We start from the raw sequence: 24,289 nt of genomic DNA on the forward strand, positions 1-24,289 counted from the left end.
AAAATACTCTTAACAAGACTACTATGACTCAGAATGGCTTTGAAAAACTCAAATTGTCTAAAACAATCAAATTGACTCAAATAGAAGCTAGAACTTGATTTAGACGAATTTGCAATTGTTTATGACTCCAAAAGCTTAAAGATACAAAAATAAAACAAATACGAATGATTAAGACTTAACAAAATAGGGGGGGGGGAAATTGTGGTTGGACGATATTAAATTAAAAAGACAGAATATAATTAAAGGCAAAATGTAAATATGAATGTGCTAAAAATATGGATGATGGAATAGCCAAGGGGTTCTTCTCCACACATGTTACACTTGCAAACAAAATTGATTCTCAGTTGGTCTTTCGATAAGTTGTGAAACTCAATGCTCCAAGTTAATTAGATCCGCTTAGATTAACTTTCAGATTTCCCTAAATTCGTTGGATTGAATGGAATACGCATTACAACCAAATTATTCTTAATCAAAGTCCCTAACTATGGAATACGCATGATAGAGACATTTAACCAAGATCATTAAGTTCAACGGAAATCATAAACATCGACGAGGCATTCGTTACTATGGAATACGCATGAAACTTATGCCAAGAATTCGTTTAACGCGATTGTTTATAAGCAACCTCTACTACTTGTGAATATAAGTTCATAACGATTAGGTGAAATTCACTTATATTCTAGCGTCATATTTATGCATGAAAATTAAGCTTGCAATCTCAATGAACATACATAAATAAGTTATCAATCAAACAGTTAAACGAATTGAATCCACAACTTATGAAATTCCAACCAAACGTAATCAATTCAAATTGCAAATATAAACATAGTTTCGAATCACCCCCTAGCTAAAGGGGGTTTAGTTCCTCATAACTTTGAAATCAAAGAAACACCTAAACATTCCAACAACTCAAACTGAATTGTATGAACGTTTAGGCACTCTTCTCTTCCATTACAAAACAAAGAAAATTGAATTTAAACATTGAAATCAAAGAAACACCTAAACATTCCAACAACTCAAACTTGAATTGTATGAACGTTTAGGCACTCTTCTCTTCTTCGTTGTTGTAGCACAAGGTCTAAGGTGAGCTTTGGGGATTATGTGAAGTGTTTTGGAGGGATGGGAAGTGGTTGGATAGTGGCTGCAATGAAGGAGAAAAACTGCACAGAAAATGGAAGGGGAATTGCGGCAATGGAATGGTATTTGTGTTGTGTGAAGTGTTGTGAATGGAAATATGAGATATGAATTGAATGAATGAATGCAAGGGTATTTATAGGAGTAGTGGAGGGAACATATGGTTGTTTGTTTAAGATGCAAGTGGCTAATTAATGATGGAAAAGTATGTGATTTAAAGGATGCAAAGTGAATGAATCATGAATCATTGTGGATGAAAGGTGGAAGTGCATGTGTTGATGACTAGGTTAGTGGGTGGAAATCTGAAAATGGCATATAGGAATGGGAGCTCACGGTTTGAATGTGTAAAGTGTGTGTGAATGCATGTGAAGATGCAATAAATAATGCATGTAGGGTTAGGAAATAATGAAGAAATGCATGTGAGATGTTTGGAAAGGAAATGGGAACCCACGGCAATGAAGTTGTTTTGTGTTGTGAATTATGATGAATGCATGTGAGTTAAAGAGGGAGAATGTGGTGAAATGATGAAGTAGGAAGGTGGAAATGCATGTGAGATGTTTGGAAAGGAATAAAGAATGAATGGTGGAAATGTGAGTGAATGATGTGCATGTGTGAGAGTGCATGTGGAATTAAGAGGAGTATGGAAGTGAAATAAATGAATGATATGTTAAGTGATAAGTGAATGATATGTGGTGAGTGATAAGTGAATGGTTTGATAAGTGATAAATGAATTAGTTTAAAGGGCTAGGGTTTAAGTACATAGAATGGGCCTAAAATAGGTTGGTTTGTATGGCATAATGTGTTTGATTGGGCTAGAGCCATTGTTTTGTGTCTTCAAGTGCATACAAGGCCTTCAAATTCGTCCATCCTCTTGGCTCCATGGATAAGCTATCCAATCCATGCCCAAAAATGCTCCAAATGGCCTCAAAATGCACTTTCTTGCTCCCTAGGCCCTTAGAACCTGAAAACACACAAAAGAAGCATAAAGGACTAAAATAACGAGAGAAACATAACGTAAATTCACGAGAACAAGCCATTTAAGTCGCATGAATATGCTCCTATCAGTGCCTCTGGAGATAAGACGCAAGCCTTTGACGGTCATTGTGAATTCGACCCTCAGATTCTTGCAGCTCATCAAGCTTCCTCTTCATGCTCGACGAATAGTTATTTGCAAGCACATGCAAACTTCTATTCTCATACTTAAGCTGCTGGATCTCCTGCTTGAGACTTTCCACCTCTGCCATCAATGATTCCACCTGACGGGAGCGGGCAAGCAGGCGTTGGCCCATGTTGGACACAGAACTCGCACACTGAACACTAAGTGCGAGGGACTCTTGAACGGCCAACTCATCGGACCGTCCTGACAGCAGCCTACTATCTTTCGGTGTGAGGAGGTTCCTAGCTACTATTGTAGCTGTTGTGGCGTCCCGCATCACGGAGTCTTCACCTGTGAGAGGACCGTTAGAAGAAAAGAAAGAAGGGCGCCATACGTTACCTTGACGCGGTGCGCCCGTATCACTACTAAGGCTCAATTCCAAGCTAAGGTTCGATGAGTTTGCCATTTTTCAAAAGTGTTCAAAGAGAAGGGATGGAGTTAATTCTCAAAGGGCCGGAGTCGATTTTCAAGAATGGGAATTCTTCAGAGTGTGTTTGTTGTGGTGATCGATAGCTCTATAAAAGCCAAGGCGACGCGTCCACCGATTCAAGAAGCCGGAATTTCCGGCGTAATTTAGGCGACGCTCCCTCGGCTTTTCAGAAAACGCGTTCAACTTTGTCAAAAGATTTCTGACAAAGCTGAAAACACGTGGAGGCCATCATCGCATCTACACGTCTTTAGCCGACAAGCGCAAAGTTCGGCGACGCTTTCTCTGCTTTTCAGAAAACGCGTGCAGCTTTGTCAAAAGGAGCCGCATCTGTACTACCACGTGTCGTTCAGAAAGTGAAGGGGCGTCGTTCAGAAATCGAAGGGGCGCCTGCTCAGAAATCGAAGAGGCGTATTCAAAGATCGAAGAGGCGCCACTATTTCAAAGAGCCGGATTTGCGGGATCAAAACGTTTGTCGACAAGGGTAAAAAGTACCACCACTTGATATTATCTCTATATATGTCGACCTTCGTCTTTTATGGCAGGGCAAACCTGAAGAAAATGCCCAACTCTCCCTCACCTCTGAGGGCGCACTCCCAGCAAAGCCTTTCAAAATACTCAATTCTTTCTTCTTCCCCAAAGATGATACCAGATGCCTGGAGTACATATGACCCAGGAGGAAACGGCGGATTAAAGCATGTGCTGATTCATTCACCGCTTCTTCAAAGCAAAGGTATCTCATATCATCAAGGTCAAAAGCAAAAGTATCTCATATCATGCTCTTTCCCTGTCTTTTTCTTTGTCCTTGTTCTTACTCGCATGGCAAAGTAAAAGAAGCAATCAGCCGGCACTTGGAGTCAGTCTTCCGATCTGGAGCCAACTGCCTGGAATCTATTCCTGATTGCTTACCTAGCGTTGCTCTCGAGTAGTCATCTTCAACGGTTGATACACTTCCAGAGAAGGGACCACTTCTGCAAAGGGGAGCGAGTAAGGCAAGTGAAAATGATACATTGAAGCATGTGGAGACAAACTTAGGCTGAGTTATCCTCCAACCCTTTTCAATACGAATTGGAAAGATTGAACAAAGAAACAGACCAAAGGAGTAAGCTCAGACCTTCGGAGGAGACCAAAAGAACCATCCTGCTGCCCAGTTCAAGAAGTAGCACAAAGGAAAATCAACGATGGGCAGAAACCAGTTCAAGAGTAAGCCTGTGGAATCACAAAGATCAAAGCCTCAATGCAATTACCAAGGAGAAGATGGAATTTACACTCTATAACCAGATTTGCGTCTCTAAACTCTTCTCTTTGTTAATTACATTATGCCATGTTTAATATGTTTAGTTGCTTTTTGTGTGTTTACTTATGTTTTGTGTGAATCTATGCTTAAAACATTGAGGACAATGTTTGATTTAAGTGTGGGGGGGTAACTAAACTAAGTATATTTAATGCAAATTCGTGGGATTTTATCACCCATAACTTCAAATGTTGTTCCTTGCTGTTTTAAGGTGTTTTTAAGTTGTTTTAGAGTGTTTTAGTATGTTTTGTTTTTATAACTCCGAAAATCACATAAAAATTTGAAAAACATGTTTTAAAAAAAAAAGCCTAAAAAGAGTGTTTTGAGTTGTTTTTGTGTGTTTGTGTCTTAGGGTACCTTCCAACACAATGATAAGGATTTGGTTTATAGTTGCATGACTGTTAAAAAGAGTTATAAACATAGATGAAAGTTTGATTTACTCTTGGTATATGCTTGGTTATGGTTATAATGTATGACTTCACATGCAATCATAAAAGAAAAATTCGTTTTTTTGTAACATGCTTGAAGGAAGGAACTCAAACAAACGCTACATCCCTGTGAGACTCGAGCCATTACCTTCTTTGGAGAGTTATTTTCTGTGATTCTTTGTTTTCTAAAATTGTTGCATGATCTCATTATTCCTTGCTTGGTTGCTACTTAGAATGCAATTATATCATGATAGAACTAAATGCTAGAACTTATATCCGTTTCATTCAAAGCATGATATTGATTGCATAACATACAATAAGATGAAGTTGTTAGTCAAGCCAAAGCCAAAAAGCCTATCCCTTTTCACATGTATTGTAGGATTACCCCTTTTGAGCCTTTTCAAGCTTATTTTCTTTGTTAACCCCTTGTTCTTAAAGGATAGTGAAGCATGACTTAGAATGAACTCCTTTTGATCAATATACTGCAGAAAATAAGTGTGGGGGAAGATAATAGGGCACGGCCAAAGAATGAAATAAAGAAAAAAAAAAATTGTTGAAAAGAAAGAAAAAAAAAAAAAAAAAAAAAGAGTTGAAAAATAAGTGAGAATGATCTCACAAGCATTGGTTATTGAAGGAAGGGTCCAAAAGAGTGAATTTGACCCTAGTTGTTGCATGAATCTTCCCTTGTGTTTAAAAGTTGATTTCTGCCATTAAAAGTGAGTTTAAGTGTCAATTTCATTACTTCGCTTCCTATTACTTTAAGAACCTTTGTTTTACTTTACCTTTCTTTGTTAAACCATTACCCTTAGCCCCGTTACAACCCTCAATTTTATTTCCTAATTCTAAAAGCCTTTGATTTAATTTTAATTAACCAAAATAAGCTAGGGTTTTGTTTTCTGAAACCATATATATTTTAAACCCTAGTCGTAGCTCCTCCATCTATTCCAGCCACCTCCCTTCTCTGCCGCAGCCACTCCACCCTTCCAGCCACCATTTCCAACCTCCATACACCTTCCCACCTCCTTGCCGCACCACCATATCCCCATAAATCCATTCCCAACCAAGAAAATCATCCAAACTCACCCTGAAACCCTCTCTGCCGCAGCAAGAAGAAGAAGAAAGAGGAGCTTGAAACGTGCAGAAATTCAAAGTGGATTCGTTGGGCGTTCTAGGTGTAATCAATCTTTTGTTCTTTATGTTTAATTTCAATTTTGTTTCTCTTTCTGTGAACATGAGAGGCTAAATCCCTAGTTAGCTAGGGGGTGATTAAAAACCATGTTTATGCTTGCAATATAAATTGATTACCTTTGGTTGGAATTTCATGAGTTGTGGATTCAATTTGTTTAATGATAGGAGCATATTCATGCGACTTAAATGGCTTGTTCTCGTGCATTTACGTTATGTTTCTCTAGTTATTTTAGTCCTTTATGTTTCTTTTGTGTGTTTTCAGGTTCTAAGGGCCTAGGGAGCAAGAAAGTGCATTTTGAGGCCATTTGGAGCATTTTTGGGCATGGATTGGATAGCTTATCCATGGAGCCAAGAGGATGGACGAATTTGAAGGCCTTGTATTCACTTTGGACATAAAACAAAGGGCCTAGCCCATTCTCTCTTATTCTCTCCCTTATAGCCATGCAAAGAACCATCCATTCCATCAAAAACAATCCATCAATTCACATGCAAAACCACCATTAACACACATGCACCCAAACAAAGCCAACCTAGCTAACCCTACATGCATTCTTTATTCATTCTTCATCATTGCATTCATTCTCCAAACACTTTCATTAATTAAAACACATTTGCACATCCACTCATTCTTTCCCCAAAGCCGTGCATTCCCAATCCCTTTCCAACATTTCACATGCATTTCCACCTTGGTCATGCTTTCCCATTTCATTATTCATTCACTTTGCATTCATTCAATCAACCCACATGCACTTTAATCATTCAAACATGTAGCCACATAATCATTCACCCTATCCATTCTTTGTCACAAAACAATGTCACATACACTCATCATCACACAACCTAGCTAACCCTACATGCATTATTTATTAACTCTTCATCATGCATCAACATTTTAAATCATCAAAAACCAACCCATTGCCGTGCATAATCTCTCATCATTCCAGCCACATTTCTAACTCACATGCATCACATTCATTTCCAAACAACAATCACTTCAAATGCCATGCATTCACATGCATTTACACCACCAAAAACCCCTTTGCCGTGGGCTTTCAATGCCTTGCTCAGAAATAAGCTAGCTTTCCCTTTTATTTTCCAGCTTTCATTCTTCATCATTGCAGCCATTCCACATGAAATTCTTCATCATTGCACCACAAATCTTCCCATACATTCAAATGCCATGCATTCACATGCATTTCCAGCAAGAAAACACCTAACCCGTGCAAACATACCCCATTTCCAGCTTTCACATGTTGTCCTAGCTGTTTTTCCATCATTCCTCCACACAAACACCTTAAACAAACAGCCATTTACATCTCCACTCCTCCTATAAATACCCTTGCATTCCCATCATTCAAAAACATCTCATTTCATACACAACACACCACAAACACTTCCCTAGCCGTGAGTTTCCCTCCCTTATAATCCAAACACCACTCCTCTACCATTTCCATAATCCCCCAAACCTCACCTTAGACCTTGTGCTACAACAACGAGGAAGAGAAGAGGACCTAAACGTTCATACAATTCAAGTTTGAGTTGTTGGAATGTTTAGGTGATTCTTTGATTTCAATATTTCATTTTAATTCTCTTTGTTTTGTACGTATGAGGAATGGAAGAGAAGAGTGCCTAAACGTTCATACAATTCAAGTTTGAGTTGTTGGAATGTTTAGGTGTTTCTTTGATTTCAAAGTTATGAAGAACTAAACCCCCCCTTTAGCTAGGGGGTGATTCGAAACTATGTTTATGTTTGCATTATGAATTGATTAACTTTCGTTGGAATTTCATAAGTTGTTGATTCAATTTGTTTAACCGTTTGATTGATAACTTATTTATGTATATTTATTAAGAATGCGCGCTTAATTTTCATGCATGAATATGACGCTAGAATATAAGTGAGTTTCACCTAATCGTTATGAACTTATATTCACAAGTAGTGGAGGTTGCTTATAAACAATCGCGTTAAATGAATTCTTGGCACGAGTTTCATGCTCATCATAGTAACGAATGCCTCGTCAACACTTATAGTTTTCATAATGCTTATTGATCTTTGATTGTATCTTTATTGTGCTGTTCACGTAAAGGACTTTTGGAGAATGTTGTGAATTGCGTTGCGCTAACCCATCCAATTCATTAACTTAAGGAAAACTTGACGGTTAATTTAAGCGGACCTAATTAACCCGGGGCGTTGAGTTTCATAATTTATCGAAAGACCAACTGAGAATCAATCTTGTATGCAAGTGTAACATGTGTGGAGAAGAACCCCTTGGCTATTCCATCATCCATTCATTCCATTTCATCAATTTCATATTTACATTCTGTTTTAATTGCAATTTGTTCATTTAGTTTAATTTTGTCAAAACCTAAATCCCCCTTTACTTTAATGTCAAATTAGTTAGAAATCAATTTAGTTTGTGTTTTTAAGAGTTTTGAGTCTTTTGAACTTGTTTGAATCTTTTGGTTTGTTTTAGTGTTTTAAGCATTTAGTTTTGTATTCTTTGAGTCTAGTTTAGTGTTTTATATTGTTTTTACGTTTTTGAGTCAAATCCAAGTGATTAACAATCCCTCCTAATCCCCGGTCCAGAACGATCCCTACTTACATACTTACTACAATTGTCAAAAAGAGGGTTTAATTTGTGCGCGTATGAATCGCGCATCAAATTTTGGCGCCGTTACCGGGGATTAGAAAATTTGCTAATCCCTTGGATTGTTTGTTTCTGTTATGTATTTTAGATTTAGTTTTTTTTATTTGTGTTTTGTTTGTTGAATTCAAGTACTAGATGGCACTTGATAATGCTTCTCTTTTGTCACAACTCATGGAAAGGTCCCAAATGCAAAGAGTTGATATATTTAATCTTCAATCAAGGAATAACGTGTTTTCCAATACTTACAATTCGGATTGGAGTGATCATTCAAACTCTATGTGGTGGGAACTTCAAAATGCTCAACAAAGAGGATATTGGCAGCCACCACAACCTCATATTCAATATGCCCAACCAAATTTAAGTTCGTCAATAAATTATAATCAAAAGCTTGATGAATTAATTTGTTTGGTGCAGGGCTTACAAAATCAAGACAATGAGGCTCAACAAGAAGGATATTGGCAGCCGTATGAGGAGTTCTATTCAATGCCTATGCAGCCACCACAACCTGCCCAAAGTAATGTAGGTAATTCAAATGATAATGATACGATTTTTCAATTACTTACTACTCTGGAAAAGCAAATTGGGCAGATAGCGGAGTTCGAAGGACAATTTTGCGACTAAGGCGAACTCCCTAGTTCAACCATTGCAAATCAGAAGGGAGAATTTGAAACCACCAATGCTATCATGTTGAGAAGTGACAAGGAGGTTGGAACGGACCCTCAACCATCAAAATCAAATCACAAGGAAGAGGAATACACCCAACCCACGGAAAGGGTGGAAACACCTTTACCGGAGGCACCTATTGCTCCTATGCCATCTAATACAGGTATGGTTGTTCCAAATTTCATTATTTTTAACCCCGTTCCAAGATTCATGACTTCCAAGGAAGAAGAAGGTGAAAAAGACATCTTGGAAGCCCTTCCAAAGGTGACAAGTAGGGAATGTCATGAATTCATCAAAGAGGACGTTCTTGAAACCACAAAATCCAAAGAAGTTAAATTTGATGACATTGGACAAGTCATAACCATCACTTGCAATCTGGCCAAGTCCAATATCCCTGAAACTTTCAAAGGAGTGGTGTTTGTCATTGAGTTCTTGTCGGACAAAACAAGTAAGTTTTTGAATCAGGCACCTACACTAGAATTCAAACCAATGCCGGTTCACTTCAAGTATCACCTTCCATTCAAGGACCAATTCCATGCCGTTTGATTTTATTTATGTTAATAAAAGAAAAAAAAAAAAAAAAAAAAAGATACTAAGCATGGAGAAAGATGGAGCCTTCACAGAGGATGTTTACGCGAAGCCCCACTACGAGGCGCAGAAGCGGAAGGCGCAAAAGCGGGAGGCATAGAAGCGGGAGGCATTGGAGCGGAAGCCATCGGAGCGGGAGGCATCGGAGCTAGAGCATTCCAGGCCTCAATACTTGGCCAAGCGCTGGATGACCCAGGAAAAAGGTGCCTCTGGAGATAAGACGTAAGCCTTTGACGGTCATTGTGAATTCGACCCTCAGATTCTTGCAGCTCATCAAGCTTCCTCTTCATGCCCGCCGAATAGTTATTTGCAAGCACATGCAAACTTCTATTCTCGTACTTAAGCTGTTTGATTTCCTGCTTAAGACTTTCCACCTCTGCCATCAACGATTCCACTTGGCGGGACCGAGCAAGCAGGCGTAGGCCCATGTTGGACACAGAGCTCGCACACTGAACACTAAGTGCGAGGGACTCTTGAACGGCCAACTCATCGGACCGTCCTGACAGCAGCCTACTATCTTTTGGAGTGAGGAGGTTCCTAGCTACTATTGTAGCTGTTGTGGCGTCCTGCATCACAGAGTCTTCACCTGAAAGAGGACCGTTAGAAGATAAAAAAGAAGGACGCCATACATTACCTTGACGGGGCGCAACCAGATCGCTGCTGAGACTCAAATCTAAGCTAAGGTTCGATGAGTTTGCCATTTTTTTTTCAAAAGTGTTCAAAGAGAAGGGGTGGATGGAGTTAAAATTTTTCAAAGGGCCGGAGACGATGTTCAAGAATGGGAAATCTTCAGAGTGTGTATGTTGGCGGTGATCGATAGCTCTATAAAAAGCCAAAGCGACGCGTCCACCGATTCAAAGAGCCGGATTTTCCGGCGTAAGTTAGGCGACGCTCCCTCGGCTTTTCAGAAAACGCGTTCAACTTTGTCAAAAGATTTCTAACAAAGCTGAAAACACGTGGAGGCCATCATCGCAACTACACATCTTTAGCCGACAAGCGCAAAGTTCGGCGACGCTTTCTCTGCTTTTCAGAAGACGCGTGCAGCTTTGTCAAAAGGAGCCGCATCTGCACTACCACGTGTCGTTCAGAAAGCGAAGGGGCGTCGTTCAGAAATCGAAGGGGCGCTTGCTCAGAAATCGAAGATGCGTATTCAAAGATCGAAGAGGCGCCACTATTTCAAAAAGCCGGATTTGCGGGATCAAAACGTTTGTCGACAAGGGTAAAAAGTACCACCACTTGCTATTATCTCTATATATGTCGACCTTCATTTTTTTTTTTTTTGGCAAGGTAAAACCTGAAGAAAATGCCCAACTCTTCCTCACCTCTGAGGGAGCACTCCCAGCAAAGCCTTTCGAAATACTCAATTCTTTCTTCTTCCCCAAAGATGATACCAGATGCCTAGAGTACAGATGACCCAGGAGGAAACGGCGAATTGAAATACGCTGATTCATTCACCGCTTCTTCAAAAGCAAAGGTATCTCATATCATCAAGGTCAAAAGCAAAAGTATCTCATATCATGCTCTTTCCCTGTCTTTTTCTTTGTCCTTGTTCTTACTCGCATGGCAAAGTAAAAGAAGCAATCAGCCGGCACTTGGAGTCAGTCTTCCAATCTGGAGCCAACTGCCTGGAATCTATTCCTGATTGCTTACCTAGCGTTGCTCTCGAGTAGTCATCTTCAACGGTTGATACACTTCCGGAGAAGGGTGATGCGAGAATTATACGCACACAAATTAAACCCTCTTTTTATCAATTGTAGTAAGTATGTAAGTAGGGATCGTTCTGGACCGGGGATTAGGAGGGATTGTTAATCACTTGGATTTGACTTAAAAACGTAAAAACACAAACTAAAACACTATACTAAACTCGAAGAATTCAAAACTAAAAATAAGAAAGATTAAGACTAAGACTTAAACGAAATATGGGGGGATTGATTTTGGACGAATTTAAACTAAAATGGATAGGTTGTAAAGAAAACAAATTGTAAATATGAAATTGACGGAAATGAATGGATGGTATGGCTAGCTAAGGGGTTCATCTCCATACATGTTACACTTGCATAATAAAATGATTTCCAATTGCATTTCAATAAACCATGAATTCTCAACACCCCGGGTTAATTAGGTCCGCTTAAATTAACCGTCAAGTTTTCCTTAAGTTAATGAATTGGATGATTGCATACGACAATCCAAAGCATTCCTCACAAATTCCCTACATGAATTGCATAATAGAGATACAAGCAAGAATCATTAAGCAACATGAAAACTATAAGTGTTGACGAGGCATTCGTTACTATGATTGCATGAAACTTATGCCAAGAATTTGTTTAACGCGATTGTTTATAAGCAACCTCCACTACTTGTGAATATAAGTTCATAACTATTACGTGAAACTCACTTATATTCTAGCGTCATATTCATGCATGAAAATTAAGCGTTCATTCTCAATAAACATACATAAATAGGATATCAATCAAATAGTTAAACAAATTGAATTCACAACTTATGAAACGTAATTAAAAGTAATCAAATCATATTGCAAGCATAAACATATATTTCGAATCACCCCCCTAGCTAGGGGGGGGGTTTAGTTCCTCATACAAAACAAAGAGAATTAAAATTAAACATTGAAATCAAAGAAACACCTAAACATTCCAACAACTCAAACTTGAATTGTATGAACGTTTAGGCCCTCTTCTCTTCCTCTTCGTTGTAGCACAAGGTCTAAAGATAGTTGGTTTGGGGGGATGGAAGTGTGGAATGGAGTGGGGAATTATGGAAATAGGTGAGGAGTGGTGGAGAGAATGGTGCAGAAAATGGAGAGAAACTCACGGCTAGAGAAGGAATGGAGTGTTTGTGTTGTGGTATCTACAATGGAATGAGATGATTCATGAATGAATGAATGCAAGGGTATTTATAGGAGTAATGGAGGTGTAAATGGCTGTTTGTTTAAGGTGTTTGTGTGGAGGAAATGATGGAAAAACATGGTGGAAAGCTGGAATGTGAAATGGTGCCCACGGCAAAGTGTTTTGGGGATGTTGGATTTGCATGTGTGTGCTGAAAATGGTGTGTGTATGCATGTGTTTGGGAAGCTTTCTTGCTCATTTTCTGGATGCAATGATGAAGAGTTTAATAATTAATGCATGTAGGTGGCTGAAATGATGAAGAATGAGTGGTGGAAATGAAAGGGAAAGCTAGAAAGACATGTGAAGATGCTGGAAATGCAATGGAACTCACGGCACAAGGGTTCTTTGGTGATGAATGTGGTTGATTTAATGGAGGAACAAGTGCATGTGTTGAATTGGTGGTGCATGTGATTAAAGATCGAGAAGGTGGTGTAATGATGAAGTGGAATGGCTGAAAATGCAAGGGGGAGTGAAGGCCACGGCAAAGGTGTTTTGGTGCATGTGTTGGCTGTTTTGTTTGTTGGTTAAAGCTTGTGTTTGCATGTGAATGTTGTTTTAAAGAATGAATGGTGGTATAATGATGAAGTGTGATGAGTGATAAGTGTATGATATGTTGAGTGATATGTTGAGTGGTAAGTGAATGATAAGATAAGTGATAAGTGAATGATATGTTGAGTGATAAGATAAGTGGTTATTGATATGTGGTTTATTGATATGTAGATGAATGAATGATATGATAAGTAATGAATGAATGATATGTGGTTATTGATATGTAGATGAATGAATGATATGATAAGTAATAAATATATGATATGTGGTGATGATAAGATAAGTGTATGATATGATAAGTGGTGAATGAAGGAGTGGAATGTTGGAATGTTATGCACGACTAAGGATATAGGAAAGGTTTAAATATCCTAAAACTAAAGGGAACAAGGTTCCAACACTTTGGTCTTCAATTAGGTTTTCAATTTCGTCCAACACTTTGGCTCCAAGCATAAGCTATCCATCCTTAGCCCAAAAGTGCTCCAAAATGCATCTTTTTGTCCTTTAGCCCTTTCGACCTACAAACACACGAAAATAGCTTAAAGTACTAAAATAACTAAAGAAACATAACGTAAATGCACGAGAACAAGCCATTTAAGTCGCATGAATATGCTCCTATCAAATACCCCCACACTTATCTTTTGCTAGTCCTCGAGCAAAACAAAACAAAAGAAACCAGAAACAAAACAAAACGAACAAGTAAAACACAACTTAAACCTTCCAACAAAGGTCTCAGGGATTTCCAAAGCATATGACAAGTTAAAAATCATTATTCCCACAGATTTTAGCCATCTTTACACTTAAGTACATTCTTAATCATAGTCACCACATACTAGTTCACAATTAAGCATTTAAAACCATGTTTTGAATGTAGTAACATGCCTTAGAGAAATTGCTCAAATCCTTACAAGATATGCACTCGTTTTTCACACAGATTTTCTGACTACACATCCTACACTAGTTATATGTGAGAAGATTGATGTAAACATGTAGACGAACACTCACATATGTTATAACAAGGAAAGCATTTTCTGGATTTACGATAATGACATGAATTTGATCTCATGAATGGAATGCTACTACTTAGAATGAGAACCAGTGATTCCATAAGCTCATATCAATTCCAAACTCCACATTATTGAACACGTAACGATCAAGATAGAAGTCAAAGGGGTATTGGCTAACAATGAAAGGATATGGAAGACAAAGGTTTTTAAAGAAATAGCGAGCAAAGCATTTGAATCATCTCAGAATTCACTTTTGAATGAACACTCAATCTTTTGAACAAAAAGGGGGAACAAGCTCTTTTTTTCTTTCTTTCTTTTCTTTTCTGTTTTTCTTTTTTCATATGTTTTTCACAAATTTTTTTTTTTTTTTTTTTTTTTTTTTCTTTTCTTTTGTCTCTCAAAACATACATAAACGCTTAAGAACAAAACATTCTCTCCCCCACACTCATTTTCTTTCATAATGTACTCAAAAGGAATTCATTTAAGTCATGCTCACTATCTTTTAAGAACAAGGGTACGGATGGTCCTAATCTAGGCTAGGTAAGGGTTGATGTGGTTAGCAAAGAAAATAGGTTAAACGAGGCTCAACGGGGTTCAGACTTACAACAAGTACGAAAAATGGGAAGTAAGGCTATTTGGCTATGGTGGCAACTACACAACTTCATCTTGATATATGTTATGCAATTCAATGTCATGCTTTGAATGAAACGGATATAAGTTCTAGCATTTAGTTCTATCATGATACAATTGCATTCTAAGTAGCAACCAAGCAAGGATAATGAGATCATGCAACAACTTTAGAAAACAAAGAATCACAGAAAATAACTCTCCAAAGAACGTAATGGCTCGAGTCTCACAGGGTTGTAGCATTTGTTCGAGTTCCTTCCTTCAAGCATGTTACAAAAACGAATTTTTCTTTTATGATTGCATGTGAAGTTATACATTATAACCATAACCAAGCATATACCAAGAGTAAATCAAACTTTTCTCTATGTTTATAACTCTTTTTAACCGTCATGCAATTACAAACCAAATCCTTATCATTGTGTTGGAAGGTACCCTAAGACACAAACACACAAAAACGACTCAAAACACTCTTTTTAGGCTTTTCAAAACATTTTTTTCAAATTTTTATGTGATTTTCGGAGTTATAAAACAAAACACACTAAAACACTCTAAAATAATTTAAAAACACCTTAAAACAGCAAGGAACAACATTTGAAGTTATGGGTGATAAAATCCCACGAATTTGCATTAACAACATTAGTTACCCCCCCACACTTAAATCAAACATTGTCCTCAATGTTTTAAGCATAGATTCACACAAAACATAAGTAAACACACAAAAAGCACTTTAAACATACTAAACATGGCATAATGTAATTAACAAAGAGAAGAGTTTAGAGACGCAAATCTGGTTATAGAGTGTAAATTCCATCTTCTCCTTGGTAATTGCATTGAGGCTTTGATCTTTGTGATTCCACAGGCTTACTCTTGAACTGGTTTCCGCCCATCATTGATTTTCCTTTGTGCTACTTCTTGAACTGGGCAGCAGGATGGTTCTTTTGGTCTCCTCCGAAGGTCTGAGCTTACTCCTTTGGTCTGTTTCTTTGTTCAATCTTTCCAATTCGTATTGAAAAGGGTTGGAGGATAACTCAGCCTAAGTTTGTCTCCACATGCTTCAATGTATCATTTTCACTTGCCTTACTCGCTCCCCTTTGCAGAAGTGGTCCCTTCTTTGGAAGTGTATCAACCGTTGAAGATGACTACTCGAGAGCAACGCTAGGTAAGCAATCAGGAATAGATTCCAGGCAGTTGGCTCCAGATCGGAAGACTGACTCCAAGTGCCGGCTGATTGCTTCTTTTACTTTGCCATGCGAGTAAGAACAAGGACAAAGAAAAAGACAGGGAAAAAGCATGATATGAGATACTTTTGCTTTTGACCTTGATGATATGAGATACCTTTGCTTTTGAAGAAGCGGTGAATGAATCAGCACATGTATTTGTTGTGCTGTTTCCTCCTGGGTCATCTGTACTCCAGGCATCTGGTATCATCTTTGGGGAAGAAGAAAGAATTGAGTATTTCGAAAGGCTTTGCTGGGAGTGCGCCCTCATAGGTGAGGGAGAGTTGGGCATTTTCTTCAGGTTTGCCCTGCCATAAAAGACGAAGGTCGACATATATAGAGATAATATCAAGTGGTGGTACTTTTTACCCTTGTCGACAAACGTTTTGATCCCGCAATTCCGGCTTTTTGAAATAGTGGCGCCTCTTCGATCTTTGAATACGCCTCTTCGATTTCTGAGCAGGCGCCCCTTCGATTTCTGAACGACGCCCCTTCGCTTTCTGAACGACACGTGGTAGTGCAGATGCGGCTCCTTTTGACAAAGCTGCACGCGTCTTCCGAAAAGCAGAGAAAGCGTCGCCGAACTTTGCGCTTGTCGGCTAAAGAGGTGTAGTTGCGATGATGGCCTCCACGTGCGTCTTCTGAAAAGCCGAGAAAACGTCGCCTAAATTACTCCGGAAATTCCGGCTTTTTGAATCGGTGGACGCGTCGCCTTGGCTTCTTATTGAGGTATCGATCACCGCCACAACCACACTCTGAAGATCTCCCATTCTTGATAATCGTCTCCGGCCCTTCGAAATTTAACTCCATCCACCCCTTCTCTTTGAACACTTTTGAAAGAAAATGGCAAACTCATCGAACCTTAGCTTAGATTTGAGTCTCAGCAGCGATCCGGTTGCGCCCCGTCAAGGTAATGTATGGCGCCCTTCTTTTTTATCTTCTAACGGTCCTCTTTCAGGTGAAGACTCTGTGATGCAGGACGCCACAACAGCTACAATAGTAGCTAGGAACCTCCTAACTCCAAAAGATAGTAGGCTGCTGTCAGGACGGTCCGATGAGTTGGCCGTTCAAGAGTCCCTCGCACTTAGTGTTCAGTGTGCGAGCTCTGTGTCCAACATGGGCCTACGCCTGCTTGCTCGGTCCCGCCAAGTGGAATCGTTGATGGCAGAGGTGGAAAGTCTTAAGCAGGAAATCAAACAGCTTAAGTACGAGAATAGAAGTTTGCATGTGCTTGCAAATAACTATTCGGCGGGCATGAAGAGGAAGCTTGATGAGCTGCAAGAATCTGAGGGTCGAATTCACAATGACCGCCAAAGGCTTGCGTCTTATCTCCAGAGGCACCTTTTTCCTGGGTCATCCAGCGCTTGGCCAAGTATTGAGGCCTGGAATGCTCTAGCTCCGATGCCTCCCGCTCCGATGGCTTCCGCTCCGATGCCTCCCGCTTCTATGCCTCCCGCTTCTGCGCCTTCCGCTTCTGCGCCTCGTAGTGGGGCTTCACGCAAACAACCTTTGTGAAGCTCCACCTTTCTCCATGTTTAGTATCTTTTTTTTTTTTTTTTTATTTTTTTATTTTTTTATTTATTAACATAGATAAAATCAAACGGCATGGATTTGGTCCTTGAATGGAAGGTGATACTTGAAGTGAACCGGCATTGGTTTGAATTCTAATGTAGGTGCCTGATTCAAAAAAATTAGCAAGTTAGTATAAAATCTAATGGAATTTGGAAAAAAATACTTACTTGTTTTGTCCGACAAGAACTCAATGACAAACACCACTCCTTTGAAAGTTTCAGGGATATTGGACTTGGCCAGATTGCATGTGATGGTTATGACTTGTCCAATGTCATCAAATTCAACTTCTTTGGGCATTGTTGTCTCAAGTATATCCTCTTTGATGAATTCATGACATTCCCTACTTGTCACCTTTGGAAGGGCTTCCAAGATGTCTTTTTCACCTTCTTCTTCCTTGGAAGTCATGAATCTACAAGGAATAGGGATACTTGTTGGAACGGGGTTAAAATTAATGAAATTTGGAACAACCATACCTGTATTAGATGGCATAGGAGCAATAGGTGCCTCCGGTAAAGGTGTTTCCACCCTTTCCGTGGGTTGGGTGTATTCCTCCTCCTTGTGATTTGATTTTAATGGTTGAGAGTCCGTTCCAACCTCCTTGTCACTTCTCAACATGATATCCTTGGCAGTTTCAAATTCTCCCTTCTGATTTGCAATGGTTGAGCTAGGGAGTTCGCCTTGGTCGCAAAATTGTCCTTCGAACTCCGCTATCTGCCCAATTTGCTTTTCCAGAGTAGTAAGTAATTGAAAAATCGTATCATTATCATTTGAATTACCTACATTACTTTGGGCAGGTTGTGGAGGTTGCATAGGCGTTGAATAGAACTCCTCATACGGCTGCCAATATCCTTCTTGTTGAGCCTCATTGTCTTGATTTTGTAAGCCCTGCACCAAACAAATTAATTCATCAATCTTTTGATTATAATCTATTGACGAACTTAAATTTGGTTGGGCATATTGAATATGAGTTTGTGGTGGGTGCATAGGTCTTGAATAGAACTCCTCGTATGGCTGCCAATATCCTTCTTGTTGAACATGTTGAGGTTCCCACCACGTAGAGTTTGAATGATCACTCCAATCTGAACTGTAAGTATTGGAAAACACGTTATTCCTTGATTGAAGATCAAATATATCAACTCTTTGCATTTGGGACCTTTCCATGAGCTGTGACAAAAGAGAAGCGTTATCAAGTGCCATGTTGTTCTTCTCTAGTACTTGAATTCAACAAACAAAACACAATTCAAAAACTAAAACTAAAATACATAACAGAAACGAACAATCCAAGAGATTAGCAAATTTGCTAATCCCCGGCAACGGCGCCAAAATTTGATGCGAGAATTATACGCACACAAATTAAACCCTCTTTTTATCAATTGTAGTAAGTATGTAAGTAGGGATCGTTCTGGACCGGGGATTAGGAGGGATTGTTAATCACTTGGATTTGACTTAAAAACGTAAAAACACAAACTAAAACACTATACTAAACTCGAAGAATTCAAAACTAAAAATAAGAAAGATTAAGACTAAGACTTAAACGAAATATGGGGGGATTGATTTTGGACGAATTTAAACTAAAATGGATAGGTTGTAAAGAAAACAAATTGTAAATATGAAATTGACGGAAATGAATGGATGGTATGGCTAGCTAAGGGGTTCATCTCCATACATGTTACACTTGCATAATAAAATGATTTCCAATTGCATTTCAATAAACCATGAATTCTCAACGCCCCGGGTTAATTAGGTCCGCTTAAATTAACCGTCAAGTTTTCCTTAAGTTAATGAATTGGATGATTGCATACGACAATCCAAAGCATTCCTCACAAATTCCCTACATGAATTGCATAATAGAGATACAAGCAAGAATCATTAAGCAACATGAAAACTATAAGTGTTGACGAGGCATTCGTTACTATGATTGCATGAAACTTATGCCAAGAATTTGTTTAACGCGATTGTTTATAAGCAACCTCCACTACTTGTGAATATAAGTTCATAACTATTACGTGAAACTCACTTATATTCTAGCGTCATATTCATGCATGAAAATTAAGCGTTCATTCTCAATAAACATACATAAATAGGATATCAATCAAATAGTTAAACAAATTGAATTCACAACTTATGAAACGTAATTAAAAGTAATCAAATCATATTGCAAGCATAAACATATATTTCGAATCACCCCCCTAGCTAGGGGGGGGTTTAGTTCCTCATACAAAACAAAGAGAATTAAAATTAAACATTGAAATCAAAGAAACACCTAAACATTCCAACAACTCAAACTTGAATTGTATGAACGTTTAGGCCCTCTTCTCTTCCTCTTCGTTGTAGCACAAGGTCTAAAGATAGTTGGTTTGGGGGGATGGAAGTGTGGAATGGAGTGGGGAATTATGGAAATAGGTGAGGAGTGGTGGAGAGAATGGTGCAGAAAATGGAGAGAAACTCACGGCTAGAGAAGGAATGGAGTGTTTGTATTGTGGTATCTACAATGGAATGAGATGATTCATGAATGAATGAATGCAAGGGTATTTATAGGAGTAATGGAGGTGTAAATGGCTGTTTGTTTAAGGTGTTTGTGTGGAGGAAATGATGGAAAAACATGGTGGAAAGCTGGAATGTGAAATGGTGCCCACGGCAAAGTGTTTTGGGGATGTTGGATTTGCATGTGTGTGCTGAAAATGGTGTGTGTATGCATGTGTTTGGGAAGCTTTCTTGCTCATTTTCTGGATGCAATGATGAAGAGTTTAATAATTAATGCATGTAGGTGGCTGAAATGATGAAGAATGAGTGGTGGAAATGAAAGGGAAAGCTAGAAAGACATGTGAAGATGCTGGAAATGCAATGGAACTCACGGCACAAGGGTTCTTTGGTGATGAATGTGGTTGATTTAATGGAGGAACAAGTGCATGTGTTGAATTGGTGGTGCATGTGATTAAAGATCGAGAAGGTGGTGTAATGATGAAGTGGAATGGCTGAAAATGCAAGGGGGAGTGAAGGCCACGGCAAAGGTGTTTTGGTGCATGTGTTGGCTGTTTTGTTTGTTGGTTAAAGCTTGTGTTTGCATGTGAATGTTGTTTTAAAGAATGAATGGTGGTATAATGATGAAGTGTGATGAGTGATAAGTGTATGATATGTTGAGTGATATGTTGAGTGGTAAGTGAATGATAAGATAAGTGATAAGTGAATGATATGTTGAGTGATAAGATAAGTGGTTATTGATATGTGGTTTATTGATATGTAGATGAATGAATGATATGATAAGTAATGAATGAATGATATGTGGTTATTGATATGTAGATGAATGAATGATATGATAAGTAATAAATATATGATATGTGGTGATGATAAGATAAGTGTATGATATGATAAGTGGTGAATGAAGGAGTGGAATGTTGGAATGTTATGCACGACTAAGGATATAGGAAAGGTTTAAATATCCTAAAACTAAAGGGAACAAGGTTCCAACACTTTGGTCTTCAATTAGGTTTTCAATTTCGTCCAACACTTTGGCTCCAAGCATAAGCTATCCATCCTTAGCCCAAAAGTGCTCCAAAATGCATCTTTTTGCTCCTTTAGCCCTTTCGACCTACAAACACACGAAAATAGCTTAATGTACTAAAATAACTAAAGAAACATAACGTAAATGCACGAGAACAAGCCATTTAAGTCGCATGAATATGCTCCTATCAAAGGGACCACTTCTGCAAAGGGGAGCGAGTAAGGCAAGTGAAAATGATACATTGAAGCATGTGGAGACAAACATAGGCTGAGTTATCCTCCAACCCTTTTCAATACGAATTGGAAAGATTGAACAAAGAAACAGACCAAAGGGATAAGCTCAGACCTTCGGGGGAGACCAAAAGAACCATCTTGCTGCCCAGTTCAAGAAGTAGCACAAAGGAAAATCAACGATGGGCAGAAACCAGTTCAAGAGTAAGCCTGTGGAATCACAAAGATCAAAGCCTCAATGCAATTACCAAGGAGAAGATGGAATTTACACTCTATAACCAGATTTGCGTCTCTAAACTCTTCTCTTTGTTAATTACATTCTGCCATGTTTAGTATGTTTAAGTGCTTTTTGTGTATTTACTTATGCTTTGTGTGAATCTATGCTTAAAACATTGAGGACAATGTTTGATTTAAGTGTGGGGGGGTAACTAAGTATGTTGATGCAAATTCGTTAAATTTTATCACCCATAACTTCAAGTGTTGTTCCTTGCTGTTTTAAATGTTTTTAAGGTGTTTTTAAATTATTTTAGAGTGTTTTAGTGTGTTTTGTTTTATAACTCCGAAAATCACATAAAAATTTGAAAAAAATGTTTTGAAAAGCCTAAAAAGAGTGTTTTGAGTCGTTTTTGTGTGTTTGTGTCTTAGGGTACCTTCCAACACAATGATAAGGATTTGGTTTGTAATTGCATGACGGTTAAAAAGAGTTATAAACATAGAGAAAAGTTTGATTTACTCTTGGTATATGCTTGGTTATGGTTATAATGTATGACTTCACATGCAATCATAAAAGAAAAATTCGTTTTTGTAACATGCTTGAAGGAAGGAACTCGAACAAATGCTACAACCCTGTGAGACTCGAGCCATTACGTTCTTTGGAGAGTATTTTCTGTGATTCTTTGTTTTCTAAAGTTGTTGCATGATCTCATTATCCTTGCTTGGTTGCTACTTAGAATGCAATTGTATCATGATAGAACTAAATGCTAGAACTTATATCCGTTTCATTCAAAGCATGACATTGAATTGCATAACATATATCAAGATGAAGTTGTGTAGTTGCCACCATAGCCAAATAGCCTTACTTCCCATTTTTTCGTACTTGTTGTAAGTTTTAACCCCGTTGAGCTTCGTTTAGCCTTTATTCTTTGTTAAACCACATTATCCTTACCTAGCCTAGTTTAGGACAATCCACACCCTTGTTCTTAAATGATAGTGAGCATGACTTAAATGAATTCCTTTTGAGTTACATTATGAAAGAAAATGAGTGTGGGGGAGAGAATGTTTTGTTCTTAAGTGTTTATGTATGTTTTGAAAGAAAAGAAAAAAAAAAAAAAAAAAAAAAAAAAAATTGTGAAAAACATATGAAGAAGAAAAACAGAAAAGAAAAGAAAGAAAGGAAAAAGAGCTTGTTCCCCCTTGTTCAAAAGTTGAGTTTTCATTCAAAAGTGAATTCTACGTTAATTCATATCCCTTCTTTGAGAACCTTTGTTTTCCATATCCCTTCTTTGTTAGCCAAACACCTTTAGCTCCGTTTCAACCCTTATGCTTCTATCTTGATCGTTATGTGTTTAATAATGTGGAGTTTGGAATTGATATGAGCATATGGTGTCACTGGTTCTTGCATCTAAGTAGTAGCATTCCATTCATGAGATCATACCTAAACATGCTTATTAACTCCAGAAATTGCTTCCTTTGAAATACATATATGTGAGTGTTCATTTTTATGTTTACATCAATCTTCTCACATATACCTAGTGTAGGGTGTGTAGTCAGAAAATCTGTGTGAAAAACGAGAGTATATCTTGTAAGGATTTGAGCAAATTCTCTAAGGCATGTTACTACATTCAAAATATAGTTTTAAATGCTTAATTGTGAATTAGTATGTGGTGACTATGATTAAGTATGTACTTAAGTGTAAAGATAACCAAAATCTGTGGGAATAATGATTTTTAACGTGTCATGTGCATTGGAAATCCCTAAGACGGTTGTTGGAAGGTTTAGGTTGTGTTTTACTTGTTTTGTTTCGTTTGGTTTTGTTTTGTTTTTCTTTCTGTTTTGCTCGAGGACTAGCAAAAGATAAGTGTGGGGGTATTTGATAGGAGCATATTCATGCGACTTAAATGGCTTGTTCTCGTGCATTTACGTTATGTTTCTCTAGTTATTTTAGTCCTTTATGTTTCATTTGTGTGTTTTCAGGTTCTAAGGGCCTAGGGAGCAAGAAAGTGCATTTTGAGGCCATTTGGAGCATTTTTGGGCATGGATTGGATAGCTTATCCATGGAGCCAAGAGGATGGACGAATTTGAAGGCCTTGTATTCACTTTGGACGTAAAACAAAGGGCCTAGCCCATTCTCTCTTATTCTCTCCCTTATAGCCATGCAAAGAACCATCCATTCCATCAAAAACAATCCATCAATTCACATGCAAAACCACCATTAACACACATGCACCCAAACAAAGCCAACCTAGCTAACCCTACATGCATTCTTTATTCATTCTTCATCATTGCATTCATTCTCCAAACACTTTCATTAATTAAAACACATTTGCACATCCACTCATTCTTTCCCCAAAGCCGTGCATTCCCAATCCCTTTCCAACATTTCACATGCATTTCCACCTTGGTCATGCTTTCCCATTTCATTATTCATTCACTTTGCATTCATTCAATCAACCCACATGCACTTTAATCATTCAAACATGTAGCCACATAATCATTCACCCTATCCATTCTTTGTCACAAAACAATGTCACATACACTCATCATCACACAACCTAGCTAACCCTACATGCATTATTTATTAACTCTTCATCATGCATCAACATTTTAAATCATCAAAAACCAACCCATTGCCGTGCATAATCTCTCATCATTTCAGCCACATTTCTAACTCACATGCATCACATTCATTTCCAAACAACAATCACTTCAAATGCCATGCATTCACATGCATTTACACCACCAAAAACCCCTTTGCCGTGGGCTTTCAATGCCTTTCCAGCTTTCCCTTTTATTTTCCAGCTTTCATTCTTCATCATTGCAGCCATTCCACATGAAATTCTTTATCATTGCACCACAAATCTTCCCATACATTCAAATGCCATGCATTCACATGCATTTCCAGCAAGAAAACACCTAACCCGTGCAAACACACCCCATTTCCAG

This window comes from Pyrus communis, chromosome 10 (assembly GCF_963583255.1).
Source record: "Pyrus communis chromosome 10, drPyrComm1.1, whole genome shotgun sequence".
Lineage (NCBI taxonomy): Eukaryota > Viridiplantae > Streptophyta > Magnoliopsida > Rosales > Rosaceae > Pyrus > Pyrus communis.